Source organism: Chenopodium quinoa, unplaced genomic scaffold (genome assembly GCF_001683475.1).
Source record: "Chenopodium quinoa cultivar QQ74 unplaced genomic scaffold, ASM168347v1, whole genome shotgun sequence".
In the NCBI taxonomy this organism is placed as follows: domain Eukaryota; kingdom Viridiplantae; phylum Streptophyta; class Magnoliopsida; order Caryophyllales; family Amaranthaceae; genus Chenopodium; species Chenopodium quinoa.
In genome coordinates this window covers 328,664-347,775 of record NW_018744582.1, presented here as the reverse complement: position 1 = coordinate 347,775, position 19,112 = coordinate 328,664, and positions in this window count along the sequence as shown.

The following is a 19,112-nucleotide window of genomic DNA, read 5'->3' as shown; positions in this document are numbered from 1 at the left end:
AGAATGATGTGGTAGTCAACTGTTGAGACTTGAGAACGAGGTTGGTTGGTCTGAAATTTGATTAATGAAAAGTAGTGAGAACGTTGTGAGAGAATGGAATATCAAACTCTAAAAAAAAAGAGCTGGATAGTTGGATACTGGTCTAAAACGAATACGGATGCAGTAATATTTGGGTATTTCTGCCTTCTAGAGTATACCAATTAAATAATCAGAGTGAAGATACATGAAAATTTTCTCAAATATGGTTGGGTTTCACTATGGATTCTGCAAGGAGAATATTAGCTTTGCATATTCCAAAAGGAACATATGATGAAATTTTTCTGGGCACTTTATAGCTTCTCGCTTCGTCATGGCTAAATCAACTTGTAAGGAGGAAATAATTCCATAATTCACTCCTAATAAAGAGGAATCTATGTAGGAGGGGTGGGTATTGTTCCAGCCCAATGAGTTTTGGGCCCAATTATAATGTTGGAAATAACGTAATTGCCCCTAAAGGCCCAAAGAGGTGTGAAATGTCTAAATTTCCCTTGGCCAGGGAAACTCAATGTGTAAAATGGGCTTATACGGGGCCCATAGCGTGAGAGGTTTGTTCATTACGATCTTGCCATTGAAGGAATTTTCGTTTATAACGATTATGCAATTGAGAGAATCTATAAATACCCTCGATTTTCGTATGATCAGGTATCTTTTTCTGACATTTCTAATATCGACTTGTACTTTTTCTCTTTCTCTCTCTCTATACTTTCTCTCTCTAGATTACTCTCTCTAGAGCAGAACTGATTTGAGCGTCGGAGGGACGTTCCCGGGTAAAATCACCGGGTAGTCACCGTTTGTTTGTGGTGTAGGTCAGGACGTGAGCAAGAGTATGAAGGTGTGCCAAACACTACTCACTCGAGCTAAGGACATGTCACAGCCCAGGGGTCGGGAGCCCACTAGCAAGATATTGTCCTCTCTGAGCCTAGCCCGCAAGGATTTGCTTTTGGTGGGATCGACCCATTCAAAACACGTCTTACTAGGTAGAGGTATCCACCCCTATATAAAAGGAGGCTTCGTTCTCCTCTATGAAGGCACTATCCTGAGGCACCCGATAGGGATCATCGCTCTCAAGCAAGCCGAGCTTCAACCTACAGAGAGGTTCAGTTGCGCCGCAGAGAGGCGCCGACCCCAATTGACGCCAGACGTATCATTGAGGAAAAGTGTCTAAGGGAGGGAGCCCTTGATGCTAGAGACATATTGAACTCCAGACCTCAAGAACACAGAGATGCTAGAAGAGAAACTCATTCTCATCGATCTTACAAAGATGACAATAGGACACATCACACTGAGGCACGCAACGTTCCTCTCCCTAGAGATGGATATGAGGTCCATTCACATCATAATAACGCCCATAGTAGGACCGTAGTCTCCGGAGGCCATGAGTCCTCAAGGGGAACCAAAAGGGCAGGTGACAGCACACAAGCAGGTGTTCTCACCTACAAGACCCCTTTCAGCAAAGAGATTATGGACACGAGGGACCCACGCAAAGTAAAAGTTCCCACTATTGACGCCTTTGATGGCACGTCCGATCCTGAAGAACACATGGCCACGTACAAAACGCAAATGGCAGTTCAAACCGAATGTGAGGCATCCTGGTGCAAGTTCTTTCCAACGATTTTGAAAGGCATGGAGTTGAGTTGGTTTAGTGACCTTCCATCTGGTTCCATTACAAACTTCCCGTGATTGAAGCGTTATTTAAGCAACATTTCATAGCTGGGAAGCGGCATAAGAAGACAAGCCAGTGCTTAATCAGCTACAAACAGAGGGAAGATGAAAGTTTGGCCGAGAACATCAGGCGATTTAGCGCCGAGTCGTTGAAAGTCTCGAAACTAGAAGATTCGGCGGCGTTCACTTCTCTCTTGGCCAGCTTGAGGCTGTCTTGGTTCAAACAAGACTTGTTGCTGCAAGATGTACAAACCTACATCAACGCCATGGAAATGGCACAGAGGCATATTCAAGAAGCCGAGATCAACAGCCTCGGCATGCCTAGTACCTCCAAACAAGGTGGTGGCAATGGGAAGCGAAAGCCAGATGGACAAGGGAGGAAACACGAGGACAAGGATGACGGGAAAAAGCCTAAGAAGAGAGATGATGGAAATGATCCAAGATACAATGACAACCGCCGTGAGATCTTCTTGGACATCAGATGGGAGGGTGCCTTTAGTACTTTAGGCTACAAAAACTTGATTTATATGCACATCTTTTGCATATGTGGGCGGAGAGCGATCGGGTTCATTTTTAGCTCTCTCTAAAAGAGAGGAGTGCCAGTAGTAAGAGTTCTTCATTTAATTCCTAGTTCTTCCTACTTCTGATGGCTTGGTTCCACTTTGATGATCTATACTCTTGGATAGGCATTGGGTAACTTGGGAACTTTGGTTAGGGGATTAGTCACGAGTATCTATGAGATGTTGCTTTTGTGGGGTGAAGTGTGCTTATTCTTAGAGAGCCTTGGTCCAATTTGCTTGAGGAAAAGCAAGAGTTTGGCTTGGGAGAGTTTGATGTGTAATATTTATAAGATGATTCACCCCTCTAATCTCTTGTATTTTGATGTGATTTTAGGCCTCCTTAGGCCCTTTTGCTACTAATATCTTTTGTTTAGTGTTTCCATAGTATGTCAGGTTTAATTCATTATTTTGGATTGATCGTGAGCTATTTAGGAGCATTATGGAGCTATCTTTTGAGTAACGTCGGGCTCGGATTGGAGTGAAGAAAATAAAATAAAAAATCACAAATTCAAGCTTAACGGATGCTTAAGATTTGCCCGGTCGGGCGAAATCCTAACCGACCGGTTACGACCCTCAACCGACCATTTTTATTATATTTCTTTTCTATTTTTATAGGGGGCTTTGATGTAATTTTGAGGGGTTCTTTTATCTATTACTAGGAAGTATATAAGACTTGTAATCTTAATTTTTAGACTGCATTTTCATTATCGAGTTTTACGTTTTCATTATTGAGTTTTTACGCTTTTGATCATCGAATTTTAGGTTTTATTGTTAGGTTTTTCTCTCAACTGTAGTTTTTATTATTTGCAACTTTTGGAATTCATCAAGTTAATAAAGTTATTCATTCATTCATCAATCATTGTGCATTCAGTATAATTCTCTACTCTTTATCGCTTTTGTTCGCTATTATTTTAATTATGTCTTCTCTAATCGCCGTTATTATGTTTTATTCAATTATGCGTGAGTAGTTTTCTTTCTAGGGAGGTTGGGGATCTATGGCAATGTAATTTGTATTGATTAGTTTGATTCAATTCATTGATTAACAATTTATCAAATTCCTTATTGATTGTTATTCATGTTAATCAATTGGGTAGTGCACGACTTAATTGGTTAATTAGATTAGTTGCGAGTTTCCAAATCTAGCGATTGAGACTTAATACAAGATCCCCTTGAATAGGTAGAATGAGCCTAGCTAAGATTGAAAGAATGGTTAGAGTAGTTCTATGGGTCACATGATTCGAGAGAACTTATGATCCTATTTGATTGTGCTTTGATATGAATTGTTGATTCCTAATTGTGCTATGTCCTTGCCGTAGTGAACCGTAGCCCTAGGTTTTAGTTTATTGATATTTAATTCTTAATTCATTGCTCTTGTTAATCGTAGTTATTAGTATAAATCAATCAAATACCCTTTTACTAATCTAGACGCTTTTAGTTAATTAACAATTGACCGTTGCCATCTTGTGGATTCAACCCTGTTACCACTAGCTACATTAGTTAGTTCTAATAGGTATTTTTGATAGGTTTGCGATAGACTTGTCAATCATCATCATCGTTATTATTAACAAATTAATTAACAAAATAATTAAGCCGAACTGAACTGAAAATAAGCTGAAGTAAGCAGTCCCTAAGAAGACTTATAAATTAATACATGTTATTTAGAAATAACAAATTAAAAGTAAAAACATCAATTTACACTTGTTTTTATCACCAAAATAAAAAGATAAAAGAAAAATTAAAGCCACATCCAATCATAAGTCTCCAATTATCTCAAGCACATGCAAAAAATCATAAAAGTGTTCAAAATATGGACCTAAGTATCGGTCAAATTTCGAATATTAATAAAAAATCAAATGACAAAACAAAAAATGGACAATGTTGAGAAACAATTTAACAACACTATCGATTATTTTGACAACGCTAGCAAAAAATGTTCAGTTTGGTATTTTCAAATACTTGTTATTATTTAATACTTTCTCGTCTCAAGAATGCCATAATAGTATGTTTTTTATTTGGGCTAGGTTCTTATAAATTAAAGTTTATTAAGAGTTGATCCAATTGATAGTATTAACTGAAATGAATATCGATTGCATTCTGGGTTGCATAGATTTGAATACGGGCTTAAAATGAATATGAGATCCTTTATTATTTATAGGATACAAATAATACAAAGAGTCTTAAATTGAATCTTAAAATAATGGTTTAGGTTTATGTAGTCTAAAGCTTTTAATTACAATGTACTCCTTCCTTTCCCTTTTTGATGTTCCTATATGGAATCGGGGAGGGGATTAAGAAAAGTATGTCTTTGGTAAAAATGTATTTAAATAATGCATATTTTAGAGTTTATTATTGAATAACTATCTCATCAAAGCATTGTAAAGGCAAAAATATCATTAATGCAAATAAAACACAACTTATTATGCAAAATATAAGGGTTATATTTCAATTTAAATCAATGATATTGCAAACTGGTTTAACTTTATCAAATCAAACAAAAATGACGTTGTAGCTTGTTTTTCGCTTGAGTCACTACTAGAGGTGGGAGGTGGGTCGTGCCGTGCCGTCGTGGGTCGTGTCGACCAGGTCGCGGCTGGACTCATGTCTTGCCATGCTGTGCTGGCGGGCCATGCCATGCCGGACATTCTCGCAGGCCAACCCACGGCACGACCCACGTGCCTGGCACGTTTTTTCTTTTCTTTTTTTTTTTTTTGAAAAAAAAGTCTATTTTATGTAGTACCACTGTACCAGTACTTTGTTCAAAGCATTGCCTTTTCTTTACTACTGTAGTACCACTGTACCAGTGTAACACCCCATATATTTATACTAACGATTTAGTAATTAAATATATTAAACAATCTTTATTAAAATATTTTTTATATCTCTCCTATTAAAAATATCATCTTGCTCGAGGTTTGATTAACTAGAGGTCCAATTAGGGAAAAGAAAGTGAAAAGGGAATCAGTTTAACCTAGAGATTAAAAGGAATAGGGTATAAATAAAATAAAATAAAACAAAATAAAATAAAATAAGTAACATATACTACATCTATTAGCTCGGTGAGCACCATCACAACTCACAACTCACAATCCCACTTCTCATCATCATCATCATCAATCACTAACTTATCATCTTCGTCATCAACATGACAAACATAACAACTCACGATCACTACTCTCCTCTTTCGGTGATGATCATCGTCATCATGATCGGTATAAAGCAACGATCACAACTCACCATGCTCGTGCTATCTTCGTCATCGTCATCACGCTCCACCTTCATTACTCTCCTTATCCCATGCTCAATCATCACCTTGCATGATCACAACTCACAAACGCACTTTCCTTCGCTGTTTCCTTTCAACTCCACTACCTCCCTTGTCTCCATTCCTTGCTTTCCCGTAATACTTTCCTTTGTCTTCCCATCATCATCATCACAATCACCCTCACAAACTCTATAAACAGAGAAAGAAACCAACAAACAATCATAACATAACAAACAACACAACTCACTCTCCCGTCTCTCTACTTCCTCTGTTTCACTTCACCTCTCGTTCTTGTGTGTTGCTCACGACCCTCCTTCTCCATCCGATGGGGATCATGATGCGTCGGAGATTAGGACTGTTTGTCTAGAACGTGAACAGCTGCAACTGTGCATGCTTCAACTGAAGGCGTCGAGGATGCAGTGACTCAATCTGCAAGGAAGAAGCAACGGACAAAAGGTGCTGAGGAGATCAAGTGTCGGTCGTGGGTATGGGATCATATTGATTTTGTTACCATTGTCAATGATCAAGGTAATAAGATACCTAAAGCTACTTGTAAGTGGTGCAAAACTGTTTACATTGCATATTCTGATAATGGTACTTCTAATGCAATCAAACATATTCGTGAGAAGTTATGTGTAGAAGTTATGATAAAACATGATTTGTGTACATAAAGTGTGTAGTATTAAATATAAGTCAACCGACTGGAACCATAGATATTAAACGTGCTAATGCGCAATGCAAATCTAGTATAAAAATGGTATAATGTAGTAAATGTTAGTGTTGTAATTTTTAGTCTATCTTTTTCTATTTATTGATCATGTATGTGTGCGATGTTTCTTTCATAAGTAAATATCGTAAGTTTATTAGCTATGACTCACTTTGAGCTAATATCACATAATAAAAAAAATAAAGTAATAGTGCCGTGAAATAGTGTAGAGTTATAATATAGTGATTACTGACAGAGACTATTTATGATTTTATGGGTGAATTACTGTAATTATGTCTTTGTAAGTATTTGTGTTGTGATGGATTATGTGTAATATAACATGATTAGAAAGTAACCCTGTTATTGTTTCATTATAACACGTGTATATAGAAAGTAACAAGTTTATTACATAAGATATATAGATTACGTTATAATTATAGCTTTGTTGTATGATTATTAGTATATTGTGAGTAATATTCATTTAATAATGATTTATGTAATCTTAAACTATGATGATGTGTGTAGTTTGTATTATGTGTTGCATAATACTTGTTGATGTTTACGCGTAAGTAATATTTATTCATGAGCAAATATCTTAGTATACTAAGAAACATAGAAACATTTAAAAATGCATTGACAAGAATAAGAGCAATTGGATAAATTACGTTTGGTACTGTTTCTATGTAGATGTATGTTTATTATGTATGTAGTTATTTATATTATTACAAGTATATTAGACTGTGTTTAGAGATGCTTATGAGACATCACATTAATAATGCTAGAATGTGTTAGTATACCAAATCAGGTGCATAAGTTCTCATAAAATTAGTAAAAAGACTGACAATGAATTGTCTTGCCATGTATTAGATTAAACAATAAAGAAACAGTTGTGACAATGAGTAATATAAAAACCATGTGTGTTGTTAACGTTTAGTCTAATTCTATAAGTCTTCGTTTATTAATGTTAAACATATACTGTGATATGTGAATTAAGTAATCCTATAATATGTACATGATATATGGTATTCATGACAAGTAGTAATTGAACGAGGTGTGTGTAGTAAGTAAAACATGAAGATAAAAGTATAAAGTATGTGTTTGTATAATTATAAATCTAATTATTGTCTAGAGATGTGAGTAAGTGAGTGTAAAGTTAATACATGCATACTTGTAAAAGCAGAACGTAATAAGTGCGTTGATGTGTCTGCGAGTGTATAGAATTGTACCTATCATGTAGTAGCAAATAATGTTTAAAAATAATAGCCATTATAAATTATGTGTGAATGCATAGTATTGTATTGATAGATGTAATAGTGATGTACATGTGTTATTATGTATATAGTAGTGGTATTTGATAGTAATTGTAAGTAATGTGTAACTACTGTAATTGTTAGAGGTGAATGGTTTGAATTACAGTCAAGCGACTTATATTCTATATTATTTTATTATTATATAGTAGATTGCGAGTTTGTAGATCCAGGAACCTTTTTGAATTGATATTTGAAATTCGTTGATTGTTGTCGCTGATAAAGTAAGATTTCTTGCTAAACCAGTACAATATTTGGAAATGATTTGACGTTGGTTTATGAATTTATTTTGAGAAATCGTTATACAAAGCTTATATATTGATATTTAAATTGTTATACAAAGTATTAAAGTTTGTTTCGAAAGAGCTTATGAGATTTATAGTAAAAGGAGGAAGTTCCTCAATTTGACAAGTTTGGAATATTATTTTACAAAGGAGGAAGTTCCTCAATCCTACGGGGTTTACCAGTCTTAAAGTTGTTATTTTACAAAGGATGAAGTTCCTCAACCCTACGGGGTTTACCAGAGTTTTATAAAGGAGGAAGCCTTAACCCTACGGGGTTTACTAGAGTTTTATTGTGGGGTTGCCGGTAAGCGGTATTCCTCGAGTTTGGAAGCTGGTTTGAGTTAACAGAGTCTCAACCATTATAGTAGTTGGGGGTATGTTGATCAGCACTCTTGCCATTTGTCTTCCTTCTTGATACGTAATCTTGTAAGGGGTATGCATACTAGGGGCTTTGGTGTGTTTCATCTAGTGAGCCTAGCTAGCTCACTAGACCGTTCGCGCTTCCATCTCACATGTTTCGAAAATTGGTATATTGAAAGTTTTACAAAATGGTTTAGAAAGAAAAGGTATTTGGATTTGAGTTTGTTTAAGAGTGATTTACAAATCATTTGAAAAGCTATTTTTCTTGTTTACTTAACCCTGTACAACTTGAAATGGATTTACAGGATATGTCGTCTCTTTTTTTTTTTTTTTTATTTATACATATTATACATATCCTGTCTGCACATTGGATAGTTTTGTTTTACTAAAGAAGTATGAAATCTTGCTCAACCTTTTGGCTAATACTATATTGTTCAATGTGCAGGTTCTTGATGGTGTTAGCTAGTTAGGTTGAGAGCGCGATGAAATGTTTATTTTAGCTGTTTTAGTTTGAGTTAATAATTTATATTTGGATTTGTAATAAACTATTTGGAATTTTATTCCAATTGAATCGTAATAATAAATTAATCATGATAGATAATAATCTCAGTTAAAAAATCAGCCTTGCGATTGCTATGATTAGTGATCGCGGCATAGCAGCTCTGAATGTTTCCGAGTTTATTATTATATACATATTATTTTATTATCGAAAATTCGGGGCTGTTACAACCAGTAGTTCAGTACTTTGCAAAGTCTTTGTTCAAACCAAAGCACTGCCATCTTCACACTCATACTTTTATTTCTCTCACCTCCTTCTTTTTCTCAGATACTCAAGTAGTGCTTCCTTCTCTCTATTTTTTTTGGTTAGGGTGCCTGGCGGGCCGTGTCGGCCCGTAGGCCAAAACTCGTGCCAAACTCATGCTCTTGCCGGATCGTGCCGATTTTCAGCCACCTTCGTCCACGGCACGCTGGGCGTGCCTCGTAGTACCACTGTACCAGTACTTTGTTCAAAGCACTGCCTTTACTTTACTACTGTAGTACCACTATACTAGTAGTCCAGTACTTTGCAAAGTCTTTGTTCAAACCAAAGCACTGCCATCTTCACACTCATACTTTTTTTCTCTCACCTCCCTCTTTTTCTCAGACTTCAATGCAAGTACTCAAGTAGTGCTTCCTTCTCTCTCTTTATTTTTTTTTGGTTAGGGTGCCTGGTGCAGGCCAAAAATCGTGCTCGTGCCGGGCCGATTTTCAGCCACCTTCGTCCACGGCACGCTGGGCGTGCCTCGTGCCGGGTCGGGTCGCCAGTGTGCTGGCCCGACCCATGCCCACCTTTAGTCACTACGCAGTGCTCACTGCTTGAAGCTGCTTTTGTACTGTTTAGTGATTATCCATTTTCATCTTTTGTTTTGTTTAAGATGGTTTTATTTCAGGCTATTCCCTAAGTAGTTTTATTGAAAAAATATGGTAACTTAGACAACACCGTGTTTTATTGAATAACTAATATTATATTGAATGAATATTGAGGATACACAAATATGGTCACACTCACTACCTTTACTTTACTACTGTAGTACAAGTATGAGGTGGTGCATTCGTTGTGCAGTTCTTCCTTCTCTCTCTCTCTTTTTTTGGAATTATTATTATTGTATTTCACAATTGAAGTGATGAGCATTAAAGTGGTGCGCAACTCCTTTTGATCAGTTGGTAATTGGAGCAGTGTCATTTATGGGTCTTCCATTCACCATCACTATATTCAACCTAAACCACCCTAAATCGCCACCACTCGTTGTCTAATTGGCGTGATGTTGGTGGTTTGGTCGGCCTCACCCTCACAACATCCCACACACGACCATTGCTCCACCAACACCCAAAACCCACAACCCCCAATATCCACCGAAACCCACCGCCAACCAAAACCCCAATATCCACTGCTGTCGCCGTCAAACCTTGAAACCAACACCCAAACGTACCACAGTACCACCGCCAACACCCAAACCTACCGCCGACCCACTAACACCACCTTGCACCCAACAACGACGAACTCACCCAACCTCCATCCCATGAAATTGAATGAGAGGAGAGAGAAAGGAGAGATGTTGCGGTGGTTGTTGCGCTGAGGTAAGGGCAGGAGGGGTGGCAACACTGGGCCCAGGGAAAAGAGCTTTGATTTCATAGTTGAATCCTAACATTAAAGTGTTGTGCAATACATTAGCAACCAAATTTGATTCAATTATCTCATAATTGTAGGGATATTTGATATGATGATAACAAATAAAACAACTTACCTCAGAAGTTGTTTCAATGGGGGATACAAGAACTAGATTAACGGGGAACGACAACTGCGCTTCAATAGAGAACGACAACTGCGCTTCAATAGAGAACGTTGAATGCGCGGTTCAATAGAGCAATTCAATGGGTTGGATGCCTTGGATCCTATTAAAAGCCATGAACCATGACCCGCCACAGTTATTAATGGGTTAGATCCATCTAATAAATAAATGGGATGAGTCTTCATACGATCGTCCAATAAAGGGGTAGGACAGACCTTTTAAGGGTTTAGAGTAAACCTGTTTTAAAAATTACAGAGTACTAGTTTATCTTTACACTTCCATTTCTCAAGTATTATCTTCACACACCAAAGCTAGTATAATTTGTTTGTAAGTTTTTTTTTAAAAAAAAAATAAATTTAAAACGACTGAAATTACATTAATTAAACTGAGTTTACAACAAATGAAAGGAAAGTATGGTAACGTAAGTCAATTACAAGTTATCATGTCGTAAATGTGGTTAGGATGAGTTTTCCTCAAAAAAAAATGTGGTTAGGATGACTCTTTTGTCGTGGTCATTATGGAAAATTAATTGTGTCATGTGAAGTGTGAACTATGCAATTGTATAGGTAGTGTTACCTACATTTTTATTATAAATATAGTTGCAGACTAGCAAGTGTAGAATTGTATGAGTTAGTCAATTGTATGAGTTGGTTAGTAATCTGTGTAAAACAGAAAATTATTTGTGAATAACTTTGGAAGTGAAAACTTTAATACTTTGTTTTTTTTTTTTGAAAAAAAAACTCATCTAGATCAACCGAAGAAATTTCCAAAATGCAAGGAGGGATTACATCACTCCACACCCATTAGCCAAACTCCCATGGTTGAAAGTAAGTCAATTTGTGTGCTACATTATTACCCCCTCGCTTTACAAAAGACCATGAATCACTAGTAAAATTAGAAGAGAAAAAATCTAGAATATCCTTTATAATCAGATGAAAGGAAGTGGAGCCATACAAACACTTCCTCATTGCCTCAATCACCACCAGATTATCACTCTCGATCCCAATGCAGCTCATACCCTTGTGTCTCCCAATCTTCATGCCCCAAAATACCGCTTTCACATCTGCAATCTTAGTCTCTCATTTTTCACTCCACTACACCGTAGCTCCCCAAAGCACCACCCCCTCATTATTCCTGCAAATTACACCTAGCCCCGTCCCCACCTCCCCCAAAACACCAGGATCAACAATAATTTTAACCACACTAGATGTCGGAGGAGACTTGCCCACAGACACACTCTTTCCACCCCTCCATTCCCCATGTTATTTAACTTTCCCACCTTTAATCTTCAAAGCATAGGCAACATATTGCTAACGTTCGGATTTTCACCCCCAATCATCCATTTGTTCCTTGTGCCCCACATAGCCCAACACATGGTACTTAAACTCACCATATCCTCTCCAAAATTACCACAACAGTGCTCCCACCAGTCACCCATACTACAAAGAGAGTGAGACAAAACCATAGAATAATTGCACTTACTCCAAACTGCTCGGGCTAAACTGCAATCTTTTAACACATGCATGACAAATTCTTCTTCTCTCTGGCAAACACCACAAGCTAGTAGTCAGGGCACAACTACCTAAAAAAAAATTAGCTTTAAAATCTTATGTGGCAAAAAATCTAATTTGCTAATTAGCTTACCATTGGAGTTGCTCTAATACTCCATCTGTTCCTTTTATTAGATACATTTTGACTTTACACCCTAGTGTCCCAACCAGTCCAGCAAACACCCACCCAAACCTTGATTCTAACTCTCGAACCCCACTTATTTGGCGAACTCCCACCCAAACCCCAACCCTTACTCTCAAACCACAATTATGTGGCGAACTCCCACCTAGCCGATCGATCGAACCACACAACTCCCACCCACCCTAGTCGGCACGAACCTATGACCCCCCAGCCCTCCACACTAAACTCGACACCCCAATTTTTTTTAAAAAATTATTTACCATAGTTAAAATTAAAAATAGTTTTTCATATTTAAAATTAATATTAAGCTATATTTTGTTTTTAATTAAGTCAATTCTTATTTAATTGAGAGTTAATCATAGTATAAGTCAATTGATGACTTGTTTGACCGGTCACAAGTCAAATCTAGTACTTAGATTATTTATGGAATATAGACATCAATGTTAGACTTATTTTTTAATTCATTAAAGTTGACTTAATATTGGAAGATCACCTAAAGTTCGACTTATTGTGGTTATGTTTTTCATTATTTTATTATATTAGACTTTTCTTTTACTAATTATCAGTATATGCATTTCTATTTTACACAAATATTTTCCATACTAGAATGACAAAAAAAAAAGCAAAAAAAAGAATGGTGCATTATCTCAACAAGAATCAACACGAATTTTTTAGTGTGTCATTAAGTATATAATTATTGAAATATATACTTATGGATTATAGATTGGTTATTATTTATTGATGATTACTAGTTATTTATTTAAGTAAATATAAAAATATAATATTTCATTATATTTTTTTTCTAACGGATAAATCACAAAAGAAGATCAAGAGAAGTGTGAATAAAAATGTCCAAATGGTGCAATTAAATAAGAAAGGGAAAAAGTATTTAACAAATTATATAAAATTATTTACGCATTAACAAATTACATAACTATTTAACAATTATATAAATAAATGATTTTTTTAATTATCATTTTGCCCTGGACCTCCGAATGTCAAAAACGGCCCTGGGTAAGGGGAAAGGGATCGCAATTGGTCTGCTGGTGGTGGGGCTTCGTCGCCGGGAGTCGAATAGGGGAGGGGGCTGGTGGTGGGGGACTTTTTAACAGAGAAGAGAGAAATAAAGCTGGACCAGTATCGATGGAGATTCGATGTCCTAAAACTGATCAGGTAGTCCAAGAATTTAAAGCTGGACCTAGCGGACTTGTATCAAGGCTTAAGAGTGATTTCGAGGAAGTGGAGTTCCTTGGTATGGGCGGTTATGTGAGTGTTATTCGAGTACGAAACAAAATTGATGATCAATACTATGCCCTAAAGAAAATCAAAATTGATTCGTAGATCGGTTATGACTATGTAGTTAGGTATACAAAATGCAAACCCTACTTTTACTACCAAGTTTTTTCATTAATAAGCTGTCAACAGAAACAGATAAACAAGACCAACAACAGGACTAAGCTAGCACAGTGAAATAGCAACAAGGTTACATAAACTTGGCTCTAAACCATCTGACATCTCTTTGGCTAACTTCCTAGGCATAATAGACATAATGTGCATATACAAACCGTGTTTAAGTTGTTTCATTAAAGCATCAGGATGAATCAGTGTTAAATGTTAAATTCCATACAGCTAAGTTTCTTTTCTGCCAAACTGTGTATATGAAGTTAATTACCTATACTGGCTTATTTTTTATTTATTGAATAACATTAATACCACAATAATAATGCATCTGTGATCATAGTCAATTTTGTTATCTTAATAATAGAAACTTAGCTAATATATAGGATATTGTTTCCGTGATTATCTAAGTTTAAAGCTTTATACTCTATCTAGTCTAGTTGCTCCAAGTAGTCAACTACTATATAATAAACACTCTGACATTGTAAACTTAAGCTTATCAATATACTTTGATTAAACTTCTCCATCTATAGTAAATTTACACTATTTTAACATTCTATCAAATAATGATTTTTTTTTCTTTTCAAATTGATTGAATTGTATTTATGCAGGGAAGCTAAAGCCATGTCCAAAATGAACCATCCTAACGTGGTTCGATATTACGGGGCTTGGATAGAGAAGGATATTACTGGATTTATAGGTAGGGAGGATTTTACTGATGATGAATATCTAGAGGGGGGTGATGATGTCAAATTTGTTGAGGCAAATGGTGAGGAAGTGGGCCCCATGCTATGCATATTACAAGAACTTTTTCATGGGTATGAAGTACATCTATATACTATTATTACATAAAAATGATTGTTGTTGATGTTTATACAGACTTCTTTTTTTTCTGAATTAAGGTCACTACAAGATACCATTAAAGATTTGGCACATGAGGAAAGTAAATCAATTGTCAAGCAGATTGTTGAGGCTGTCAAGTACATTCAAAACGAGGGCATAGCTCATGGTGACTTGTCACCCTCAAATCTCTTTTTTAACAAGACAAAGGAGGCGATCAAAATTGGTGATTTCGACCTTGCCAACTTGTCCCATGAGAAGCACGAGCGACCAACTACAATATTGGAAGATCACCTAAAGTTCGACTTATTGTGGTTATTTTTTTTCATTATTTTATTATATTAGACTTTCCTTTTACTAATTATCAGTATATGCATTTCTATTTTACACAAATATTTTCCACACGAGAATGGCAAAAAAAAAAGCAAAAAAAAGAATGGTGCATTTATCTCAACAAGAATCAATACGAATTTTTTTAGTGTGTCATTAAATATATAGTTATTGAAATATATACTTATGGATTATAGATTAGTTATTATTTATTGACGATTACTAGTTATTTATTTAAGTAAATATAAAAATACGATATTTCATTATATTTTTTTTTCTAACGGATAAATCACAAAAGAAGATCAAAAGAGAAGTGTGAATGAAAATGTCCAAATGGTGCAATTAATTAAAGAAAGGGAAAAAGTATTTAACAAATTATATAAAATTATCTACGTATTAACAAATTACATAACTATTTAACAATTATATAAATAAATGATTTTTTTAATTATCATTTTTCCTTGGGCCTCCAAAATGTCAAAAACGGCTCTGGGAAGAACCATGTTCACTCAGCAACCATACAAATAAAGAAATGAAAATTAAATTAAAAAAATTAAACAAACACTAATTAGAATACAGAATTCGATCCTTTTGTCGTTTAATTGCCAATTGGGTTGTCTCTTGTTCTTATTATTATGGATCACAATGCACAAATACACAATTATATAAGAATTTCTATCCAAATTCATTAAAACACAGAGCCCTAATTAAGCACACAAAACCATAAATCCAACACATAACTTTAAAAAAAAAACAAAAAAAATAATAATTGATAAACAAATAACAACATGCTTGCTTACTGTGAATTTGTGATTCGGGAGGTTCAGACTTCAGAGCGAGAGCGATGGAAGTGTGGAACGACAGCACTGAAATTCCAACGACCAAGCATTACTTCTGAGTAATTTTTTTAGTTTTAGGTAAACAACTAAATTACCCTGTGTTTCGAATTACTCGGTTTTTGTTTCAATTTACTTGTTACAAATTGTACCCTTGAAGATCTAGAAATTTCATATGTAACCCTAAAAAAATTATTCCAGACGGTACCATCAACTTTTGTCGAAGTTTAAATAATGACACTTTATTAACTAAAATTTCTAATAACTTTATTTAAACCCAATTTTAGCCTAATAATTTTAGCTCCACTCAAATGACATTATTAATAACTTTGTTTAACAACATATTGGGTAGTTGATATGATATTTTGTACATTCATTGGAGTAAAAACGATGGAATATCCATTAGTGGAAAAATGTATATATATTTCGGATCATTAATAAGGTTGTTTGGCGACCAAATGCATGAGACTCGATGCTAATAGGGTAGTAATAGTGTCATATATCGTTAGTTTATGTTAGAATTGAGCTAAAATCAGGGTTAAATAAAGTTGTTATCGTTTTTAATTAATGGAGTGTCATTGTTTATATTTTGACAAAATTTCAGTGGTATCGTTTGAATTTTTTTTTGAGGGGTAGGTACCAAATGGAATATCCAAATCTTCAATGGTACCATTTGGAATTTTTTGTTAATTGAGATGAACTAGATTAGTTCCCAAAATTATATATGAAATTTTGACAATAAAATAATTGTGAAAGATTTAGTTAAATATATATGATAATGATAGATGAAAGTTGTTGATTGAGTGTTAAAGAATTTAACTCTTTTTTTTTTTTTTTTTTTTTTTTTTTTTTTGTAATTCATTATATATATCTATTCGCAAAATATTTATGATAATACTAGATTTTTTTTAATTGAATGTCAAATCTTGATTTTTCCATCTAAATCTTTTTTTTTTTTTGGTTATAAGGGAAACAAGAAGAAGTAAAGGAAAAGAAACGAAACTAAACAAAGAAAACTAACAACTAACAAGACACTAGCAGACTACAGTATACGAGGCCGAATAACACCACTGAAGTCTTCAGGCACAATCCTCCTCAATGCTCTAGGCATCACAGGATTCACAGCTAACTCCTCAAACCGACAACCCCGCTCCACCCTTGATTCGCAATCCAGTCCGCAACACGATTTGCCTCGCGATAACAGTGGCTGGGTTTGGTCGACAATTTTTGTAAACACCTTTTTACCCTCAAAGATAGCATTAACAAAATTTTAAAAAATAGATAAAAAAGATAAAAATATTTACTATTAAAAAACGTTACTTAAAAAAGCCAAACAAAATGACCTATTCACTCCGTTGTATCATTAATAATAAGCCATACGACTTCTACAAGGGAGGTCAAGAATATTGGATACAACATACATTGAACCAAACACAAATTCTAATTTAATATAACTTCAATCACGAGTTAAATTAAACATTGAAAAATTACCCTCGTCTTTTACAACGCTGTCTTCTGCAGCCTACTGCAAGGGGGCCTAACGATTCTAGGTATTGTTGAATCGAATAACACTTGATTCAAGATATTGTACTCCTTTATTTGACATCTGATTCGATGCAACACAAACCACCATCAACGAACTCGATCTTCCAGCGCCAGAAATTCCCACTATATGGGTGCGAACCCTAAATCCTACAAAAGGGAACAAATCCTAAATCCCACTATAGTTGATGTGTTATATTTATATGATGATTTATCCCTCTAATCTCTTGTATTTTGATGTGATCTTAGGCCTTTTTGCTACTAATATTTCTTGTTTAGTGTTTCCATAGTGTTTCAGGCCTAATTCATTATTTTGGATTGATAATGAGCTATTTGGGAGCATAATGGAGCTATCTTTGGAGTAGCGTAGGGCTTAGATTGGAGAAAAGAAAATAAAATAAAGAAAATTGGAAAATTAGGCCTAACCGTTTGGATGAGGGTTCGCCCGACCGGGCAAACTGGGTCGAACCGGTCGGACGAGAATTTAACCGACCGGTTATGACCCTGATCCGGTTTTTTGTTATTTTTCTTTTCTATTTTCTTGATTTCGCGGCTTCCTGTAAGGTCAAATTCTACATAGCTCTCCTCGTTTGATAGGAATCTCTCAAGCTTGAATTCCAACGGATCCTCCCAGACCTCCGGATCCGGATTAATATCAGCAATTGTGATGTTTATGACAGCATTCATGGGCACTGAGTACCTAGCCAACTCTGTCTCTTGGGTGACAGTGTGTGGCAGCAGAAAGTGACGTGGAGGATGCCCTCTCAGTCCCTCTAATACTGTAGCCTTAAGATAAGGCATCTTTGATAGTTCATCTTCTTCGGTTTCTACAGTTTCTGCTCCAACAACTTGATTGATTTCCTAGAAAAGCTTGGCCTGAATTTTTGGATACTTGACAAGATTGGCCATAATCCACTGCAAGGCAGTTGTGGTAGTATCAATCTGGCAACAAGGAATCCATAAAGGTCAAAGGTCAATGATTGGTTGGTCAGTTAGCATAGTTGGCAAGTTGCCATTGAATGAATCATTGGATGTTTGTTGTTTGGGGTTTTAAAACTAAGTTGCCGATGAATATGAATGTTGCAATAATGGTTGATGGAGGTGTTCAAAATCCAAAATAGGCGGGAATTGTGAGTGATCCCGCTTTTTCACGTTGAACTTTACCTAGATTTAGGCATGGTCGAACAACCATTTGTTTCTTTATCTAGTACTTTGGTCTGAACAAGGGGTTGAGGTCACTTCCGCTTTTATGGGTTAACAAAAAAATGATCGGATCTGCCTCGATTCATGTATAGGATTCACCTCGATTTGCGTGCGAAAAATTGGCCAAATTTAGGTTTTGGAGTCACTTTCGTCATTTATGTGTTAAATTTGAGGTCAAAATCTGAAGAAAAAAAATGATCGGAACTATCTTGATTTACGTACAAGATTCGCCTCGATTTGCGTGCTCTGGTTTACGAGCGGAAAAATGGTCCAGTTATGGTAAATGGGTAAAATTTGAGGTCGTAATTTGGGGGGGAATGATCAAATATACATGTAGGATCCGCCTTGATTTGCATGCGGAAAAAAACTATTAAGGGAGTTAATTAAGGAATTAGTGGGCCTCACTAACAACCATTTTAACAAAAAATAATGGCAGAGTTAACTTTTCCGTTAAATGGTCGTGGCTTGCAACTTTTACAATTATACACACACACACATATATACAAGGAATCCATAACATAAACTAACCACTTGGCCCTCAATTAGCTTTCTCTTCCCGTCGCCACCGGGGAGCTCCGTTGCCAACAAGCTATCCACATAACAATTGACCAACCTGCTGTTTTTCTGATCACTAGAGTTTGCGGATTGACTGATTTTCTAGTAAAACAAGACAAAGACTTATTCAAGATTTGAAGAGGTTAACGTCTTGAAGAAATTGCATGAAGACTTTGTATAGATTGTAATAAATTTAGGTTTTGATG